At 48.0% G+C, this 20,586-nt stretch overlaps 1 protein-coding gene across 4 annotated transcripts in view; it reads right to left on the bottom strand.

The window, feature by feature from the left end:
* Positions 1 to 12,913, bottom strand: part of LARP4B (La ribonucleoprotein 4B) — a 120,697-nt gene extending 107,784 nt beyond the window's left edge. Inside the window, exon 1 of one of the 4 annotated variants that reach the window (XM_074405137.1) lies at positions 12,798 to 12,913. The gene's annotated coding sequence lies outside the window, so the exon portion shown is untranslated. Of the gene's footprint in view, positions 1 to 11,440; positions 11,731 to 12,797 lie in introns of those variants that run through there. The other 3 variants (XM_039478679.2, XM_039478680.2, XM_074405138.1) reach the window with 3 other exon arrangements.
* Positions 12,914 to 20,586: the final 7,673 nt, after the last annotated feature.

Below are 20,586 nucleotides of genomic sequence, written 5' to 3'. Positions count from 1 at the left end.
AGTTTATTTGGCAGTTCTATGTCCCATTTCCAGTCCTTTCATGCTTAGGTTTAACCTTCCTGCACTGAGTCCTAAAAGATAATGATTTCAGCAGAAGAGATTAAATTCATCAGCTTATATAAAGAAATGGGAAGAGGTGTGAAAAACTGAAGACCATGTACACATACAGCACCACTGGTAATACTGCTTCCCACCTTTAGTCTTCACTGACAGTGTGAAGAAGCAACTATTGCCGATTCATCAGTTACTCATTTTCACAATGGTCAGTACTCCAGGTCAGCAGTACCTAACCTTTTTGGTATCAGAGACTAACTGGTTTCATGGAGGACAATTTTTTCACGGAGCAAAGGTCAGGTGGTGGGGGATGGTGAGGAGGATGGTTTCAGGATGAAACTGTTCCACCTCAGATCATCAGGCTTTCTCATAAGGAGCACGCAACCTAGATTCCTCACATGTGCAGTGCACAATAGGGTTCGTGTTCCTACGAGAATCTAGTGCAACTGCTGATCTGAGAGGAGGTGGAGCTCAGGCAGGAATGCTCACTGACTGTGCTGCTCCACCTCCTGCTGTGCAGCCCAGTTCCTAATAGGCCATGGATGGGTATGGTTCCATGGCCTGGGAGTTGGGGACCCCTGCTCCAAGGGACCCACAGAAAGGCAACCTGAACTAGCACTTTAGCCTGGTAATAACTGTCATTGGAGCAAGGCACAGAGGCTCACACTCATACTCCCAGCAACTTGGGAGGATGAAGCTGGAGGATCACTTGAGGCCAGGAGATGGGAGACCAGCCTGGGGTACATGGCAAGACCTCATGTCTCAAAAAAAATTTTAAATAGCCAAGAGGATTGCTGGAGCTCAGAAATTGGAAGCTGCAGTAAGCAATGGTCATGCCACTGCACTCCACTTTTGTAGCCTGGGCAACGGAGTGAGATCCTGTCTCCCAAATAAATAAATAACAAGTATCACTGGAGGTATGAATTCAACCACAGAGGAATATGGAACACAAAACTTACAATCATGCCAGGCAAAAATCAACCCCAAAAGACTTTCACAATAAGCTACTGCATTTAAGGTACTCAAGAAACACTAAATGCCAACCAGTGCTCTATCAATGGTTTGACTGTTTTTAACCTTCTAAAAGCACAAAAAACAATGCTTTCATCCTTCCAAATGTCTAGATTTTTAGAAGGTAACTTCCTTTAAAGTCAGGGCTGAGTAGTTAAGGCAATAAACTAGAAATCCATTGGGATTTCCCAGCACACCTCTGAATCCTACCAACTATGGCGTCTTTTCCTTTGCAAAGGTGATCTACTGACTGCTCCCATCCCACCAGATGGAGAACCTTACCTCTCAGGAAGAAGTGTAAATGCTCCCTAACCTGACTAACCTTTCCCTCTTTATGGACCCAGTTAAAAAAAAAAAGCCTGTAATTGCCTCCTAAAGGATACTTGCATTCTCTGACAGGCAAAAATTACACAGAAGACAATCTCAACCATTATATACAAAGATGTAATGTAATCAACAAAGAGAAAAAAAAGAATGTTAAGAAAAGCATGAAGCCTTTAAAGAAAATGTTAAAGGACTTAATTTTTCAAAAAAGAGAATGTTTCAGATGTTAAGAGAGGTAACAGGCCCGTCTCATAATCCCAGCACTTTGGGAGGCTAACACAGGCGGATCACGAGGTCAAGAGATCGAGACCATCCTGGCCAACATGGTGAAACCCCATCTCTTAAAAAAAAAGAGAGAGAGAACAATCATTGAAGCACTTTGTGAATCTATACCAAATTGGTCACTAGGTTTTATCTCCATATTTTGAGCACTGACAATAAAAGTTCTCTGAAACGTGAAAACAAAATGTTCTCCTTTTTTAGAGACATTCCTAAAAAAGGAATGTTAGTTTGAAATTATCTGAAACAGGGCCGGGTGCGGTGGCTCAAGCCTGTAATCCCAGCACTTTGGGAAGCCGAGGCGGGTGGATCACGAGGTCAAGAGATCAAGACCATCCTGGTCAACATGGTGAAACCCCGTCTCTACTAAAAATACAAAAAATTAGCTGGGAATGGTGGTGCGTGCCTGTAATCCCAGCTACTCTGGAGGCTGAGGCAGGAGAATTGCCTGAACCCAGGAGGCGGAGGTTGCGGTGAGCCGAGATTGCGCCATTGCACTCCAGCCTGGGCAACAAGAGTGAAACTCTGTCTCAAAAAAAAAAAAGAAATTATCTGAAATAACAAATATACTTTAAACAAATGGCAAATATTAGCAAATTTAAGACATATTTTCTAAACAATTTTTAAAGTATTTTTAGGCCAGTTGTAATGGCTGACACCTGTAATTTCAATACTCTGGAATTGTTTGAACCCAAGAATTTGAGACTAGCCTGGACAATATAGTATGACCCCCACCTCTATAAAAAAAATTTTTTTTTTAATTAGCCAGGTGTGGTGGCATGCAACTGTGGGTCCCAGCTACTAGGGAGGCTGAGGTGGCAAGATCGCTCAGCCCAGCAGGTCGAGGCTGCAGAGAGCTAAGAGTGTGCCACTGCACTCCAGCCTAGGTGGTACAAACTGTCTCAAAAAATATTTTTTAAACATACACCATTACATGTAATACAAATTGAAGGGATTTTAAGGCAGCTGGTCTCATTTAGACTAGGGCTTGGCCTTTTCAACTATGAAGAGAGATAATACACAAGAAGAAAGAGGTTCCCTACCTTGCCGCACAGTAACACCCACCACGTACACCACTCCCTGCTTCCATACCACTCTCTACAAAGCAGAATAATTTTAAAAAGACAATTTTGGCCAGGCGCGGTGGCTCATGCCTGTAATCCCAGCACTTTGGGAGGCCGAGGCGGGTGGATCACAAGGTCAAAAGATCGAGACCATCCTGGTCAACAAGGTGAAACCCCGTCTCTACTAAAAATACAAAAAATTGCTGGGCATGGTGGCGCGTGCCTGTAATCCCAGCTACTCAGGAGGCTGAGGCAGGAGAATTGCCTGAATCCAGGAGGCGGAGGTTGCGGTGAGCCGAGATCACACCATTGCACTCCAGCCTGGGTAACAAGAGCAAAACTCCGTCTCAAAAAAAAAAAAAGACAATTCTATCCTGTAAAACCCGCCAACTGCTTCCCCTGGTCTTAGGATAAAGGGCAAAATAATCAACCTACATGGGGACCTCCCAGCCCCTGTAAAATAAAGCTCTCCACCTACCTCCCACCTTCAGCCTTATTCACACTAGTTCCTTCAGAACACTCTGCACCTTCCCACCTGGGGCACTACACAGCCAACTCTCTCTGCTGACCTCTCACTCCACCACCATCCCTCCAACCTCAGTGCGACCACCATGTCCTTAGAAAAGCCTCCTGATCCCTCCAGGCTGGCTCTTAGTGCACTGCACTTTCCTACTGGATTATGTGATTGTCCACCTGTCTCAATGGACAGCAAACTCCAGAAGAGAGCAATTTATCCCTTTTGTTCACCATAAACCTGGATTTACTCATCAACTATTTAGTGGATGCTATGTATACCAGATATTGTTGTAAGGCCTACGCTCATATTGAGGAGCAAAATACAAACCTTTATTTCATATCAAGCATCAGAAGATGGGTCATACATAAAATAAGTAAATTATATGGCATGTTATACAGTATCATAAGTACTATGAAGAAAAATACAGGCCGGGCGCAGTGGCTCAAGCCTGTAATCCCAGCACTTTGGGAGGCCGAGGCGGGTGGATCACAAGGTCAAGAGATCGAGACCATCCTCGTCAACATGGTGAAACCCCGTCTCTACTAAAAATACAAAAAATTAGCTGGGCATGGTGGCTCGTGCCTGTAATCCCAGCTACTCAGGAGGCTGAGGCAGGAGAATTGCCTGAACCCAGGAGGCGGAGGTTGTGGTGAGCTGAGATCGCGCCATTGCACTCCAGCCTGGGTACTAAGAGCGAAACTACGTCTCAAAAAAAAAAAACAAGAAAAAAGAAAAACACGGCAAGGAAGGGAGACATGGAGAATACACTGTAATATATGTGACGGTTGTAGCAGACTATCCAAAGAAGCAAAGAGCCGAGAGCCACCCGCCTGCAAAAGCCAGCCTCTATGGCTTTACACAGAACAGTGCACTTTTCTATTCCTTCCGGATGATGGATCTTACAGAAAAATCCTGTTGCCTTTCATCTTTGCATCCCTGATGTTCAACTGGTCAGAAACACTTGCCACGGGAAGAAAATAAACCCTTTTCTTACCTCCCAGTGGCCCTCCTTTATTGCCAAGCCCTGTAGCAATACTTAACAGAAAATTTTAAAACAGAGAAACATCCACTAACATTTAAGAGATACATTTTCAATATTGCAATTTTTTTATTTTGGGTTAATATAATGTTTTCACCTTAAAGCAAAATAAACGTAAGGAAACCTTATGGCTATCAGAAGGGGATTTTTTTTTTTGAGACAGTCTTGCTCTGTCACCCAGACTGGAGTGCACTGGCGCGATCTCGGGTCACTGCAACCTCCACCGCCTGGGTTCAAGCAATTCACCTGCCTCAGCCTCCCAAGCAGCTGGGATTACAGGCATGCACCACCACACATGGCTAATTTTTGTATTTTTAGTAAAGACAGGGTTTCACCATGTTGGCCAAGCTGGTTTCCAACTCCGGACCTCAGGTGATCCACACGCCCCGGCCTCTCAGAGTGCTGGGATTACAGGTATGAGCCAAAGCGGACATGTTTTTAAAGACTGAGAAACAGTATAATCTAGAGGTCACATGGTTAAATTACTCTATCTTAAAATACTTCATGCACCGTATGTAGCTATGAAAAGTCAGTTGAAAATTTGCAAATATAGCTTTTATGCTTTCTTATAAGCAACTTTCAATGTATCCTTTCAGAGTAAAGATTTCCTATTTGTTTACAGAACCATCCAAGTATACGATCAGCAAACAATTTCTCTGAAACACGGGTGGAAGATGTCTTTAAGCATTCTTTTTTTTTTTTTTTTTTGAGACGGAGTTTCGCTCTTGTTACCCAGGCTGCAGTGCAATGGCGCGATCTTGGCTCACCGCAACCTCCACCTCCTGGGTTCAGGCAATTCTCCTGCCTCAGCCTCCGGAGTAGCTGGGATTACAGGCACGCGCCACCATGCTCAGCTAATTTTTTATTTTTTATTTTTTTTTATTTTTTTATTTTTTTTTGAGAAGGAGTTTCGCTCTTGTTACCCAGGCTGGAGTGCAATGGTGCGATCTCGGCTCACCGCAACCTCTGCCTCCTGGGTTCAGGCAATTCTCCTGCCTCAGCCTCCTGAGGAGCTGGGATTACAGGCACGTGCCACCATGCCCAGCTAATTTTTTGTATTTTTAGTAGAGACGGGGTTTCACCATGTTGACCAGGTTGGTCTCGATCTCTCGACCTTGTGATCCACCCGCCTCGGCCTCCCAAAGTGCTGGGATTACAGGCTTGAGCCACCGCGCCCGGCATGCTCAGCTAATTTTTTGCACCATTAGTAGAGACGGGGTTTCACCATGTTGACCAGGATGGTCTCGATCTCTAGACCTCGTGATCCACCCGCCTCAGCCTCCCAAAGTGCTGGGATTACAGGCTTGAGCCACCGCGCCCGGCCTTGTCTTTAAGCATTCTTATCCCTTCACTTGAATTAATTTCACTAAGTATCTATAGGTTACCAGGCCATGGGCTGGGCAGAGGTTACAAGTATAAAAAGAGAATCTCACTCACAAGGAATGAGTGAGATTATGTGCTAAATAACACAAAGATACACTTACGTTGCTACAGAAACAGAGAAGTATAACCTCAGAAGTTAAGGCAAAGAAGCCTGGAGGACTCCTCAAATATCTTTTTAAGGATGGGTTAGTTAAGGAGCTAAGTAAATATTTTTAAAATTTTTTTTAAAGGAAGAGGACATTCAATCTCAGGCAAAGACTCTACCAACAGCAATGGCTACAATGTTTGCAACACCAAGGTAGGAAGACAGGGAGGGATGGTCCTGCCTGAAAGGTGGGGCAGGGCAAGAAGGAAGATGCAGAAGTAGAACCACACACAGGGCAAGACCCAGGGCAGTTCTGATGAGTTTCTGAAAAGAGGCCAGCCATCAGGCTATGCCCTTAAAGCAACCTCTGGCTACAGTGTGACTAAAATGATTTGTGTAAATAAAGGTATTTTATCAGGCAAATGTACGCACATCAGACTTCATAAAGAACATTTCTGGCAAAGATCAAGTCTCATCTCTATGATTCTCATACTCCCCCTAAAAAATTAAGTAGTATACTTTCAAATTTGTGTTAAACATGGCCAGGTGCCGTAGCTCAAACCTGTAATCCCAGCACTCTGGGAAGCCAAGGCAGGTCCATCACTTGAGGTCAGGGATTCAAGACCAGCCTGGCCAACATGGTGAAACCCCATCCATACTAAAAATACAAAAATTAGTCAGGCATGGTGGCGCACACCTGTGGTCCCAGTTACTCAGGAGGCTGAAGCAGGGGAATCGCTTAAACTCGGGAGGCAGAGATTGCAGTGAGCCAAGATCACGCCAGAGCGTTCCAGCCTGGGCAAACGAGCAAGACTTGGTCTCAAAAAAATTGTGTTAAACATGAAATTCTTTCAATATTACAACATACTTCATGGCTTAGGTCTCCTAACCGGGCAATGGGGCTGATGGGAAATAAAGAACAAGACTACGAAAGAAGATGTAAAACCAGTAGCACCACTGAACTGCAAATCCTTTATGGTTGAAATAGGAGCCATGACAACTTCACCAGAAAAACTGTGGAAAGACAGAGTTTATAAAGGCATTGAGGGGACAAAAGACATTAGATATGAGGTTAATGGGGTGGCGGGGGCAATGAGAAAGAAGAGGAAAGGAAAACCAGCTGAGTTAATAATTTTCCCTGTTCCTAAGGAAGACATTTACACACAGGAAAAACAAAGCATTAGAATGTTAGGAGAAAAAACTTCTAAGTTGGAATTTATCTTCCTTCTTTTGAGAACCTAGCAGTTTTCTACCTTGCAATTCCACGTTCTAAAAAAGGAATTCATTTGCTAATCAAAATGACTCTAGAAGTAGAGTAGTTCCAAAGATATCAACAAGTATGAGCAAAAAGTTTAAACTGAACTAAACTTAGACCTGACGAGGTTAACCCTGAGTGCTTCATTTACTTCGTTCTCTAAAATTAGCTTTTTTTTTTTTTGAGACAGAGTCTTACTCCGTCACCAGGCACCAGGCTGGAGTGCAGTGGCACGGCCTCTGCTCACTGCAACCTCCACCTCCTGGGTTGAAGCAATTCTCCTGCCTCAGCCTCCTGAGTAGCTGGGACTACAGGCATGCACCACCATGCCCAGCTAATTTTTTTTTTTTTTTTTTTTTTTTTTGTATTTTTAGTAGAGACAGGGCTTCACCATGTTGGCCAGGATGGTCTCGATCTCTCGACCTCGTGATCCGCCCGCCTCGGCCTCCCAAAGTGCTGGAATTACAGGCGTGAGCCACTGCGCCTGGCCTAAAATTAGCTTTTAAGGAAAAAGGAGAATTCTTTAAGTTTTACAAGAGTATAAGCAAGCACACCATTACAGTGGTGTCTGTTTTTAACAAGGTATTTTCCAAAAACATTACTTCAGTGTTCGTGTCTTCTCTCCATTAGGAAAAGGTTTTGAGAATTTTGTAGAAGAAATTACAATATACTACAAGATTTTTGTGCAATTTATCCATCTAAAAAGAATATCCCTAAATCTGAGAGAATCTGTAAGACTACTACATGAAAGATAAAAGCATATTTAAAACTTGTACCTTTGGCCAGTGCGCTCAGGATATAATCCCAGCACTTTGGGAGGCCAAGGCAGGTGGATCACTTGAGGTCAGGAATTTGAGACCAGCCTGACCAATATGGTTAAACCCTGTCTCTACAAAAAAAAACATACACACACACACACACACACACACACACACACACACACACACACAGAGCCAGGCATGGTGGGAGGGGCCCATAATCCCAGCTACTCCCAGAGGCTGAAGCAGGAGAATCACTTGAACCCAAGAGGCAGAAGTTGCAGTGAGCCGAGAACACCCCATTGCACTCCGGCCTGGGTGACAAGAGTGAAACTCAGTTTCAAAAAAAAAAAAAAACTTGTACCTTTAACACTAGGATAAAAGCATATGGAATTGATGGTAACACAGCTATACAGCTTTTTTACAACCTCAAGAGACCAAAACATAGACAACACATTAGCAAAATTGAAGACCTAGATTATAATCCTAGTTATCACTATTTTGATGGAAAATAAGAATTTTAACATGACAATGAAATAACAGCGAAAGGAGTTTGTCAGCCACTCCTTGGCTGGTAACATCTACAATCACCTCACTACAAAAATTTGCAAATCTATGTAGAGTAGCTGCAGCCACCTGAAGGCACAATTCATAGTAAACACTATTAACAATTCAATGTTCTAATTTGAGTATTTTCGGGGTGGGGGGAGACAAGGTTTCCCTTTTGTCCAGGCTGCAGTGCAGTGACAGGATCGCTGCAGCCTCATCCTCCCAGGCTCAAGTGATCCTCACACCTCAGCATCTCCAATAGCTGGGACTACAGGCATGAGCCACCATGCCTGGCTAATACTTTGATTTTTTTGTAGAGATGAGATCTCTCCCTGTTGCCCAGGCTGGTGAACTCCTGGTCTCCCAGATAAACTCACCTAGGCCTCCCAAAGTGCTGGGATTACAGGGATGAGCCACCCCACCCAGCCTGCATGTATTTTAGAACAACATTTTAAGATAAATTGAAGGCTGCTTCTTTAAGTCTTTTAAAAAGGGCAATCTTGGCCGGGTGTGGTGGCTCACGCCTGTAATCTCAGCACTTGGGGAGGCCAGGCAGGCGGATCACCTGAGGTGAGGAATTCAAGACCAGCCTGGCCAACATGGTGAGGCCCTGTCTTAAAAAAAAATAAATAAATAAAAAGGGCAATCTTCCCAAATATTAAATCCAATTGCATTTCTCTCTGAATTTGCTGCCACTTAACTTCAACTATCTACAGAACTGTACTCATGTTATCTTTTTTCTCTCTGGTTCCTACTCAAAAATAGTGGAACTGCTTTCTCCAAATACACATTCTGTGCGATACACGTAAACAGGCCAAAAACAAAAAAAAACAAACATAAAACTTTCTGCTAATAAATTGACAGCTACAAGGTAGAGCATTTTAAAAATTCAGTAAACTGGGCAAGGTGGCTCACTGGAGGCCAGAAGTCTGAGACCAGCCTGGGCAACAGGGTGAAATCCTGTCTCTACTAAAAATACAAAAATTAGCAGGGTGTGGTTGGCACGTGCCTGTAATCCCTGCTACTCGGGAGGCTGAGGCAGTAGAATCGCTTGAACCTAGGAGGTGGAGGCTGCAGTGAGTGGAGATCACATCACTACACTCCAGCCTGGGCGACTGAGCAAGACAGAGCCAACATTTTCATGTGTTACAACAGTCCTAAGAAAACAAGATTATCGGGCGGGGCGTGGTGGCTCACGCCTATAACCCCAGCACTTTGGGAGGCTGAGGCGGGTGGATCACGAGGTCAAGAGATCGAGACCATCCTGGTCAACATGGTGAAACCCCATCTCTACTAAAAATACAAAAAAATTAGCTGGGCATGGTGGTGCGTGCCTGTAATCCCAGCTACTCAGGAGGCTGAGGCAGGAAAATTGCCTGAACCCAGGAGGCGGAGGTTGCGGTGAGCCGAGATCGCGCCATTGCACTCCAGCCTGAGCAACAAGATCGAAACTCCGTCTCAAAAAAAGGTTATCATCATCCCGCTTTTTTTACAGTTGAGAAAATGCAAGCAACACAAGGATAACTTCTAATGAATAAGCCTCTGTTTCATGTAAATAAGTCAACTCAACTTACACTAACTTTTCAAAATATGGGATAAAATTTGTTTCTATCCAATGCCAGTTTCAAAGAGAAGTATATAAATTAATGGTTAAATAATAAGCTTGTTAATCTGATGCCTTTCAGAACGTATTTCACTTAGCAAACTTCAACCTATTTCTTACAAGGTTTGATTACAAAACTGCTTTTCAGCATATTAAATACAGGGGAAAAAAACTGAAAAGCCACAACCATTTCAACTTCTGTAAATTACCCTGACTGTAATGAGGGGCGCCAGGCAGGTTGGGGAAGTATGGAAATTGCACACTGCACACACCACCTGACCACCAAGGAAAAAAGAGGACACCAGTCTTCCCCACTGTGGTCTTCAGAAACTACAACTCAGCGCCTATTTCAAGTGCCTTTAAATATTCAAACAACTGAAACTAAGAGGAAAAAACTTTTGAAAGGGAAACTAACTTGAATGTTCACTTCAGTGTTCACCTTGGAGTAGCTCTTATCTCTAAAAAAGGCCTCATGCATACTGTTTATACTTTACAGACTAACTCCGCTGTCCTGTCAAGGAAAAGCTTCCTGTTTTCTCAGTTATTCAAAACCTCAAACTTCCAATTTTCGATTAAGACAAGTTATTGCGCATACACTTAGAGAATCTCGAGAACGAACGCCGGATAAGAGGTAGTTTTCTACAGTTAGCTTTCTCAAGTTTCATCTCAGACAAGTTTGAAGACCGTTTTACGTTAAAATAAGGAGATGATATTCGCAAGTTTCAACACACAACGGCACTGAGGCGGAATGACTCCCGACGCTCGCAAGCGCACCCCGAGAGGCAGGTGCAGCAGCCTCCCGAGCCGCTCCGCCGCCGCCCGCGTATCCCAGCCCCAAGCCCAGCACCAGCACTCTTTGCATCCGCCGGCTTTAACTCCTTCAGAATCTCCCTCTGCTCAAGCCCATCAAGAGAAAGACAGGAGCGTTCCACGCACACCCGGAGCAGCAGGATCCCCACTTCCTGGTTCTAAAAGAACGCGATGCCCCGGTGACCCGTCCCGCCCGCACGGCCGCCTACCCGGGCCCGAGGCGAGCAGCGAGGCTGGCTCCGCACTGCGGGTGCCGGCGCCCGCCCGGCCTGGGGGCGCTCGCGGCCCGCGCCCCCAGCCCCGCCCAGGCCCTTCCCAACCCCAGCGCTCGCCGCCTGGGCTCTGCCCCGGCCGCCCGACCCCGACCCCGGCCCGGGCTTCCGGGCACCCGGGCACCCGGCCCCGTCGCCTGCCGCCCCGCCTCGGCCGATCCTCAGCCCCGGCCCCCGCCTTCCCCGGCCCCGGTCCTCCCTCGCAGCCGCCATCCCCTACCCCGGCCCGGGCCTCCCCGGCCTCGCCCTTCCCGCGCCCCAGACCCGGCCCTCCTCGGCCCCGGCCCCGGCCCCGGCCTTCCCCTGCCCCGACCCAGGCCCGGCCCTGCCCGCCGCGGCCGCGTCCTGCGGGAAGATGGCGGCGCGGTGACAGGCGGCAGGGCGCGGGTCCGAGCGGGGCCGGGAGGGGCCGCCCACCGCGGCGCGGGGCGCCTCACCTGTCAGCGCCGCCGCCCCGCCCGACCGGCCGCCCGCGGGCTCCTCGCCTAAGCCCCGGGGCCCGGCGGCCGCGCCACACGCGGGGACGGCGAGGAAGGAGACGGCGGGGAGAGGCGGCGCGGCCGGGCCGGGCCGGAGGTCGGGGAAAGGACGGGCGCGGGCCGACGGCGGCGGCGGCAGATCCTTCCCCTTTCGGGCCTGAAAATGTCTCAACCTCGGGACTCCGGATCCCCAACGCTCCTTCCCGTTCGCATGAGAACACACAGATCCCACTTCCGGGGCCCCACGGAAGTCCCGCCCCCGCGCGGACCCGCGCCCCGCGCCCCGCCCCAGCGCTCTCACCCTACGGGACCGCGGACTGGCGCTCGGCACCCGGGAGAGCCGCGCGTCACGGGGTTGCGGCGCGCTGATTGGACGCGCCCAACGCCCGGCCCGCCCCTACGCCTTCCCGGCCTCTCCGCGCGCACACCCTGCTCGCGGCCCGGCGATTGGCGCGTGCACGCACGTCGCCCCGCCCCGCGCACGCCGCACGTCCCGCCCCGCCCGCCGTCCCCGGCGTGACCAGTGCCTGACGCTGCGGGGCCGTCGGCCCTGACTTCCGGGGAGCTGGGTCCTGACTTCCGGGGAGCTGGGTCCTGGCCCTCCGCCACCGCGTGCTCCCTTAAAGGACCGCTGCTCGCCGCCCAGGACGGACGCGACCCCAGCCCTGCCCCGCCCTCAGAGCCGGGACCAAGGCCCCGGCCCTGCCCCGGACCCCCCACCCCACACCCGGGACCCAGACCTCGGCCCTGCTCCGGACCCCCCACCCACCCCACACCCGGGACCAAGGCCCCGGCCCTGCCCCGGACCCCCACTCCACACCCATGACCAAGGCCCCGGCCCTGCCCCGGACCCCCCACCCCACACCCGTGACCAAGGCCCCGGCCCTGCCCCGGACCCCCCACCCCACACCCGTGACCAAGGCCCCGGACCCCCACCCTACACCCGGGACCCAGACCTCGGCCCTGCCCCGGACCCCCCACCCCACACCCGGGACCCAGATCTCGGCCCTGCCCCGGACCCCCACCCACCCCACACCCGGGACCAAGACCTCGGCCCTGCCCCGGACCCCCCACTCCACACCCGTGACCAAGGCCCCGGCCCTGCCCCGGACCCCACACCCCACACCCGGGACCAAGGCCCCAGCCTTGCCCCGGACCCCCACCCTACACCCGGGACCCAGACCTCGGCCCTGCCCCGGACCCCCCACCCCACACCCGGGACCAAGGCCCCGGCCCTGCCCCGGACCCCCACCCCACACCCGGGACCAAGGCCCCGGCCCTGTCCCGGACCCCCAACCCGGGGACCCCGCCTTACATTTCCCAGGGGCACTGAGGTCGGAGGGTCGGGCACGCGCTGGAACGAGTCAGATTCTCAGGGAGGTGTTCACACTCCCTGCCATTCCCTGTGGATGGTGACGACTCCGAGCTCTAGCTGTACACTTTCCCTGCCCTGATCAATTTTACCCAAGAAAAGGAAAGCAAAGTCTTGGCATTTCCCTTAAGCTTGCTGCCTGATTTCCTGATTCTTGCTCTTGACTGACTACATGTGCACATATGTCAGTCATTTCAAAGTTTAGGTTTCTTCTCCCATTAAAAAGCGTTTGCAGGGATACTATGTTCATGGTTAACTGTGTACCTGTGCTTACAACTACCTTTTATTTTATTTTATTTTTGATACAGGGTCTAGCTCTATGCATGTTTGGCACAATCAGCATACTGCATCCTCCCAACTCCTGGGATCCCCAAGCCTGGGATTATAGACGGGAGCCACCCTAACCAGCCTGTGCTTATAATTTTTCCTACTGACAGTGTTCAAATGCGGACAATTCTAAATTTTGGAAGAAAGCCTTTCCGACTTCCCATAGTCGTTAGACTATGTATTGCCATCAAGGTTAGGTGCCTTCTTTGTGAAACCTTGTTGCATCCTAGCTTTAAGGGAATTTGCAAGTTAAATAACTATATTCATTGCAATGTTTTTAAAGATTTAACCACATAAGATTGAAATTTCCTTTAATATTAAAAGTATGTACATACTTCGGAAATCTTGCTTACCTGGACAACCTGCCCTGCCCATATGGCCATAGTGTTCCAGCTTAGGTGCCTGGTTCCTTTACCTCTACAGGTAACCTGCAGAGAGCTTACTCTTGGTCCGTAACATTACTAGGCCCATTGATGTGGTATAAGTCTAGGAATTCTGCCCAAAAATTGGTAGGTTAAACTTCTATTAAACTTCTTTTTCGTCTGTGTCTACATTCCGGCAGACATACATGTCTATTACAAAAGAAAGTAATGGGACCCTTGGCCCATGCCTGTAATCCCAGCACTTTAGGAGGCCAAGGCAGGCAGATGGCCAAAGCAGCCTGGGAAATTTGTTCAAGCCCCATTTCTCCAAAAAAAAAAAAAAAAGTACAAAAAATTAACTGGGCATGGTGGTGCATGGCTGTGGTCCCAGCTACTCAGGAGGCTGAGGTGGAAGGAGGCTACAGTGAGCTGTGATTATGCCACTGCACTCCAGCCTGGATGACAGAGCAAGACCCTTTCTCAAAAGCAGAAAAATAAAAAAACCAAAATCTAAAATGACTACTACATTTTGCTTTGTCTTCATATCATGTGATCCTTTGCAACAATCACCACTGGGCTTTTTGTTCCCTCATGATCTTTTTTTTTTTTTTTTTTTTTTTTTTTTTTTCCAAACCTGTGTTTCAGAAGCAACATCCATTTTTCACCTTGGGATGTGAGGTTAGAACATGATATACATGTTCATTTCTACTTAGACAAGATCAATTTTTAAAAAGCATTTTAGTCAAAATTTCTCAAACTATGGTCAGATACTCCCTCATTTCCCATGTCAGGCAGTTAGATTCTATCAATCCTACCTAAAATCTCTTTTCTTCTCCCCCTCCCCCCAGTGGTTTTGCCTGTTATTACCGTTCACCTGCTTTGTTTCGGTAGCATTGAGGTTGGTCTCTGCTACAGTTCATCATTCACAGGGCCAACACACGTTTCCTTAAAAAGCCTCCTTACCATCCTGCAATGCGACCTTCACCAGCTCCCTGCTGCCTGCTCTAGAAGATCAAGTCCAAGATCTGCCTGTGGAAAGAAGGCCCTTCACACGCTGGCCCCGGCCTGTCCTCAGCCCTTCTTCACACGCTGGCCCCGGCCTGTCTTCACCCCAGCCCATTTCTTTTTTTGCCTTATCCTAAGACACCCTTACCTTCCAATCACACTTTCAGAGCATTTTTGGAGGCATTGAGGGAGTAGATGAGTGTACACTTGAAGAAAAGACAGACTTTACACTCTAGACTGCACAGTGACAGAAAGGTAAGTCCACAGTTCATCATGTGGAAAGTCCCATACAAAAGAAATGAAGAGGTGCCCCAGCTCCAGACGCTGCACTGGAAGTCGAAAGCGGACTTGTAGGCAGTTGATTTCCCTTCTGGGTCCTGTTATTAGCACTCTGTTTGTAGCTCTGTTGAACGTCATCACGTCATATGATTTTCAGCTGACCATCTTCTCAAATAAATGGTCGGGGCCCCAAGGGCAGAGACGGTGAGCGCAGTGATCTTGGGACAAAGTCTCTGCCTAATGAATACAGCATGAATATTTCTCTAGCAAAGGCCTACGTTTCAACCGGTATCCGAGAACATTCTTTTCTCTGTTTTTCTGAGTCTCCCTCTGTCGTCAGGCTGGAGTGCAGTGGCGCAATCTCAGCTCACTGCAGCCTGCACCTACCAGGTTCAAGCAATTCTCCTGACTCAGCCTCCTGAGTAGTTGGGATTACAGGCATGCACCACGATGCCCAGCTAATTTTTGTAATTTTTGTTTGTTTGTTTTATTAGAGACAGAGTTTTACCATGTTGGTCAGGCTGGTCTCGAACTCCTAACCTCAAATGATCCACCCACCTCGGCTTCCCAAAGTACTGGGATTACAGGCGAACATTCTTTTCTTTTATCCCCAACCATTTTCTGTGAAAAAATAAACACTACTTCTCCATTGTGTAACCACACTGCTCAAAAATTTATTTCTAATGATTTAGGAGGATTCCTTTGCCCATTAATTAAACAAATTTTCACTGAGCACCTATGTGGTCTCAGGGACTGCTAATGCTGCAAAGACCAGGGGAGAGTCACAGATGAGAAGCAGGTAACCAGACTATGAGGGAGGGAGGGTGGGTGGATGCAGAGTCCTTGGGCGGCTCAGAAGCGGGGTCCAAGCCAACTTGGGAAGGAACCAAAAAATGATGACTAAGCCAGGGCCAGAGACAAACCATGCATGACAAGGAACACAGGTGGGAAGAAACAGGCCTCAAGTCAAGATTGACTGTAAGGCAGGGCAGACGCGGTGGCTAACACGTGTAATCCCAGCACTTTGGGAGGCCAAGGCTGGTGAATCACCTTAGGTCAGGAGTTCAGGACCAGCCTGGGCAACATGGCGAAACCCCTGTCTCTCCTAAAAATACAAAAACATTAGCTGGGCGTGGTGATGGGTGCCTATAATCCCAGCCAATTGTGAGGCTGAGGCAGGAGAATCACTTGAACTTGGGAAGTGGAGGTTGCAGTGAGCCAAGATCGCACCATTGCACTCCAGCCTAGGCAACCAAAGTGAAACTCTGTCTCCAAAAAAAAGGGAAAAAAGATTTAATATGAGGCAAGAGAGGCCCCCAGAAGGTTTTGCTGTAGAGTATCTCCGGCCACAAAAGCCACTCAAATAGAAACACAATAAGGAACTGGCCTAGGCAAATTAGGTGGAAGTATTAAAATGAGGAACGATGGTAATACGTTTGAGTACTTTGCATAAAAAAAGAATGCATGAGCTTTTACAGATACTAAGAAATATGCATGAGTGGGTAAGTAAAAAAAATAGCAGTGAGGAAGGGAAGAGGAAAGCTCTTCTTTATAGTGAAATGCTGACTAATATATGAAGAAGAGATTTTTTAATTTTTATTTTTGGAGTCTTGCTCTCTCACCCAGGCTGGAGTGCAGTGGTGCAATCCAAGCTCACTGTAGTCTCAGCCTCCTGAGCTCAAGTGGTCCTCCTGCCTCAGCTTCCCAAGTAGCTAGGGCTATGGCATGCACCACCATGCCCAGCTAACTTTTGCATTTTTTGTAGAGATGAGATTTCATCATGTTGCTCAGGCTGGTCTCGAACTCCTGGGCTGAGGCAATCAGCTTACTTCAGCCTCCCAAAATGCTGGGATTACAGGCATGAGTCACCACACCTGGCCAGAATTATCAGAATTCTGGCAGGAGTCACAAAATGAGTGCTAAAATCACTGGGTGAGATTCTGTGGAGGATATAGGTTCTGTACACCACCTCAAAGCTTATTAATTTCTTGTGGCTTATTAATTTCAAAGGGAAAGGAGCATTTTTACAGTGAAAAAGTATGTTTGGCCCCCCTCTGAATCAAGTAATCAAAGTTAGCATCACTAATAATGGCGGCCTGACCCCTCCTCCCCACAATCGCTATGTGCCTGCCTCTGTTATGCAGTATTCCAGCTAAAATTCACAAACTTATGAGGAACAATCAGACAAACTCAAATTGAAGGACATTCTGCAAAACAAATGGCCCATAATCTTTAAAAATGTCAAGGCCATAAAAGACAATGAATAGTTGAGGAAGTTTTCCAAATTATAGGAGAGTAAAGTGACAACTCAAAGCGTGGCAAATGCAATCCCAGATCAGCTGTGAGATCAGAGTCCATGTTTGCTGTGATTAACATTACTGGAGTTTTCTCTTTTCTTTTCTTTTTTTTTTTTTTTGAGACAGAGTCTTGCTCTGTCGCCCAGGCTGGAGTGCACTGGTGTGATCTCAGCTCACTGCAACCTTTGCTTCTCGGGTTCAAGCGATTCTCATGCCTCAGCCTCCAGAGTAGCTGGGACTACAGGCACACACTACCACACCTGGCTAACTTATATTTTTAGTAGAGACAGGGTTTCTTCATGTTGTCCAGGCTGCTCTTGAACTCCTGGCCTCAAGTGATCCACCTGTCTCAGCCTCCCAAAGTGATGGGATTACAGGTGTAAGACACTATGCCCGGTTTGGGATTTGAATATGAAGTGTATGTCGGTCTTCTAACCAAGGCTAAATTTCTTCAATTGGTTTGTTGTTTTATGGCTATGTAGGAGAATGCCTTTGAACTTAGGAGATATCAATTAATTATTTAGGACTGAGGGATTAAGATATCTGCAAGTTTCTGTCAAAAAGTTTAGTGAAATATACACACACATATGAATGTGTGTGTCTGTATATATGTGTGTGTATATACATCTCTGTCTCTCTCTGAGAGAACATAGCAAAACTTTAATTGGTAAATCCATGGGTAGGATATATAAGTGGTTGCAATTTGTCTGTAAATTTGTACTTCTTCAAAATAGAAAGTTATCTTGTAGAGACACATACTGCAGAATGACATGATATTATGTTTAGGGTTTTCTTCAAAATAATCTAAAGAGGAAGCAGTTGGTAGAGACAGGTTAAAAATAATGGACAAGCTGGTATGGTGAAAATTGTTGAAGCTAGGTATAATGGATACAGGCAGGGTTCCTGAAATTGTTTTTCCTGATTTTTCATGTTTTAAATTCCCCATGACAATAAAAATATAGTAAGAGATGGAGGATTTTAATTCATCATAGACATTCCATGACAGCGTATGGCTGAAAAAGCAGTCGGAGAAGACGCCACTCTTCTGGCTGGAGGAAAGAGCTCTGAGTCTCCCAGTCTGGGAAGCCAGGGAGGCTACATTGGAGTTGAGTGGGTGAGTCCAGCCCAGATCAGGAAGGTGCAGGCTCGGTGGGAGGGGATGGCACCGGAAGGAGCAACCAGCGACGAAAGAACCACATACCCCATGGGTTCTACATGAATGTGGAATTTTGGAAAGACCCTGTCTAGGGGGAGCTGAGAAACTTTGCCGAGAAGTGCTTTGTAACTCTCTGGGGCTACAGCCTTTGCAGAAACTCACATTAAAGACCTAGGCTGTCCTGAAACAGCTTCTTGCAGCTGGATGTGTGTTTCCCTTGAAACTAACACCACTCTGGCCTAAGATGTCTGAGGCTGCAGCTTATATTCATGTGATTTCTCACAGAAATCTGCTGGGGTGTTTACATAGCACCTGTCTGCACATAGCCATAAAATTATCTTCTAGGTCTGAGGAGAGACTGCACCTGCACCTTGATGACCTGCCTGGCCATAGCCCTCATAAAGAGGAGGAATCAGTTGATGAGACATAAGATTTGGGAAAGACTCCCCAGTTGAGGATTGGATGTTTCAGGAAGAAGAGAGAACCAGGCTCCATAAGCTCCTGGAGAACTAGCAAAGTGGACTTTAACTCAACATCTCCAGAGACTGCACCTTTTTTTTTTTTTTTTTTTTTTTGAGACAGAGTATTGCTCTGTCGCCCAGGCTGGAGTGCCGTGGCATGATCTCGGTTCATTGCAACCACCACCTCCCAGGTTCAAGGGGTTCTAGTTGCCTCAGCCTCCTGAGTAGCTGGAATTATAGGCACATGACACCACGCCCAGCCAATTTTTGTATTTTTAGCAGAGATGGGGTTTCACCATGTTGACCAGGCTGGTCTCTAGCTCCTGACCTCAAGTGATTCACCCACCTTGGCCTCCCAAAATGCTGGGATTACAGGCGTGAGCCACTGTGCCCAGCTAATTTTTGTATTTTTAGTAAAGAAAGGGTTTTGTCATGTTAGCCAGGCTCATCTTGAACTCCTGGCCTTAAGTGATCAGCCCACCTCAGCCTCCCAAAGTGTTGGAATTACAGATGTGGGCCATCACACCTGTCCTTGACTTCTTAAAAAATGAGTGGCGGGGCGCAGTGGCTCACGTCTGTCATCCTAACTCTTTGGGAGGCCATCGGTCACTGTGAAAGGTGATGAGGATACAAACTCCTCATCAAGGTAAAGTTTCAGCCTTCAGAGAGTGTGATGAGGCAGGAGCTAAAGCAAGACGTAAACCCAGGCTTGTCTGCAGGGCAGCGGGGCCTGTAACGAAGGAGCACAAAGAAGAGGGGACTGGGCATGTGTATATGCACAGGGCACCTGCCCAGAGGCTGGGGGTTGTGTGTGTGTGTGTGTGTGTGTGTGTGTGTGTGTGTCTGTGTGTATGTGTGAGTGCACGTGCATGCTGAGGCCAGGGGTGTGTACGTAGGGGGGAGTGCCTGCCCAGAGGCTGTGGGTATGTGTGTGTACAGGGTGCCTGGCCCACCTGGGGGGCTAGGTGTGTGTGTTGCGGGGGGCACCTGTCCAGACAGCGTGTGTGTGTGTGTGTGTGTGTGTGTGTGTGTCCGGGGCCTGGGGGGCCAGGGATGTGGGGACAGGGGTGCCTACCCAGAGGAGGCCCCAGTGTCTGAGCTGGGCAGATTGCTTGGGGTCAGGAGTTCAAGAACAGTCTGGGCAACATGGTGAAACCCTGTCTCTACTAAAAAAACAAAAATTAGCCAGGCATGGTGGTATGCGCCTGTAGTCCCAGCTACTTGTGAGGCCGAGGCAGGAGAATCTCTTGAACCCAGGAAGTGGAGGCTGCAGTGAGCCGAGATCACACCACTGCACTCCAGCCTGGGTGACAGAGTTAGACTCTGTCTCAAAATAAAAGAAAGGAAATATGTAATTGACCTTTGCCTTATTTGACTGCTCTTCAACAATATGTGCCCCTCTTCCCCTGCTGCTTGGCCTATCTAATGTCAAAGTGCTGCGATCACAGGTGTGAGCCATGTGCCCAGTGCCAAGCTGACTTTTTGATGGAAGCCTCAGGATACGTGCTGAGTCAGAACTGCCCAGTCTTGCCGCTCCCAACTCTGCAGGTCATTTAATTAATTGATTAATTAATTAATTTTGAGATGGAGTTTTGCTCTTATTGCCCAGACTGGAGTGCAATGGTGTGATCCTTGGCTCACTGCAACCTCCGCCTCCTGGGTTCAAGCGATTCTCCTGCCTCAGCCTCCCTGGTAGCTGGGATTACTGGCACCCACCACCATGCCCAGCTAATTTTTGTATTTTTAGTAGAGATGGGATTTCACCATGTTGGCCAGACTGGTCACAAACTCCTGACCTCAGGTGATCTGCCTGCCTTGGCCTCCCAAAGTGCTGGGATTACAGGT

Source organism: Saimiri boliviensis, chromosome 8, assembly GCF_048565385.1.
Source record: "Saimiri boliviensis isolate mSaiBol1 chromosome 8, mSaiBol1.pri, whole genome shotgun sequence".
NCBI classification, from domain to species: Eukaryota; Metazoa; Chordata; class Mammalia; order Primates; family Cebidae; genus Saimiri; species Saimiri boliviensis.
Note: the sequence above shows the minus strand (reverse complement) of the source record. Positions and strands in the feature narration are given on the sequence as shown.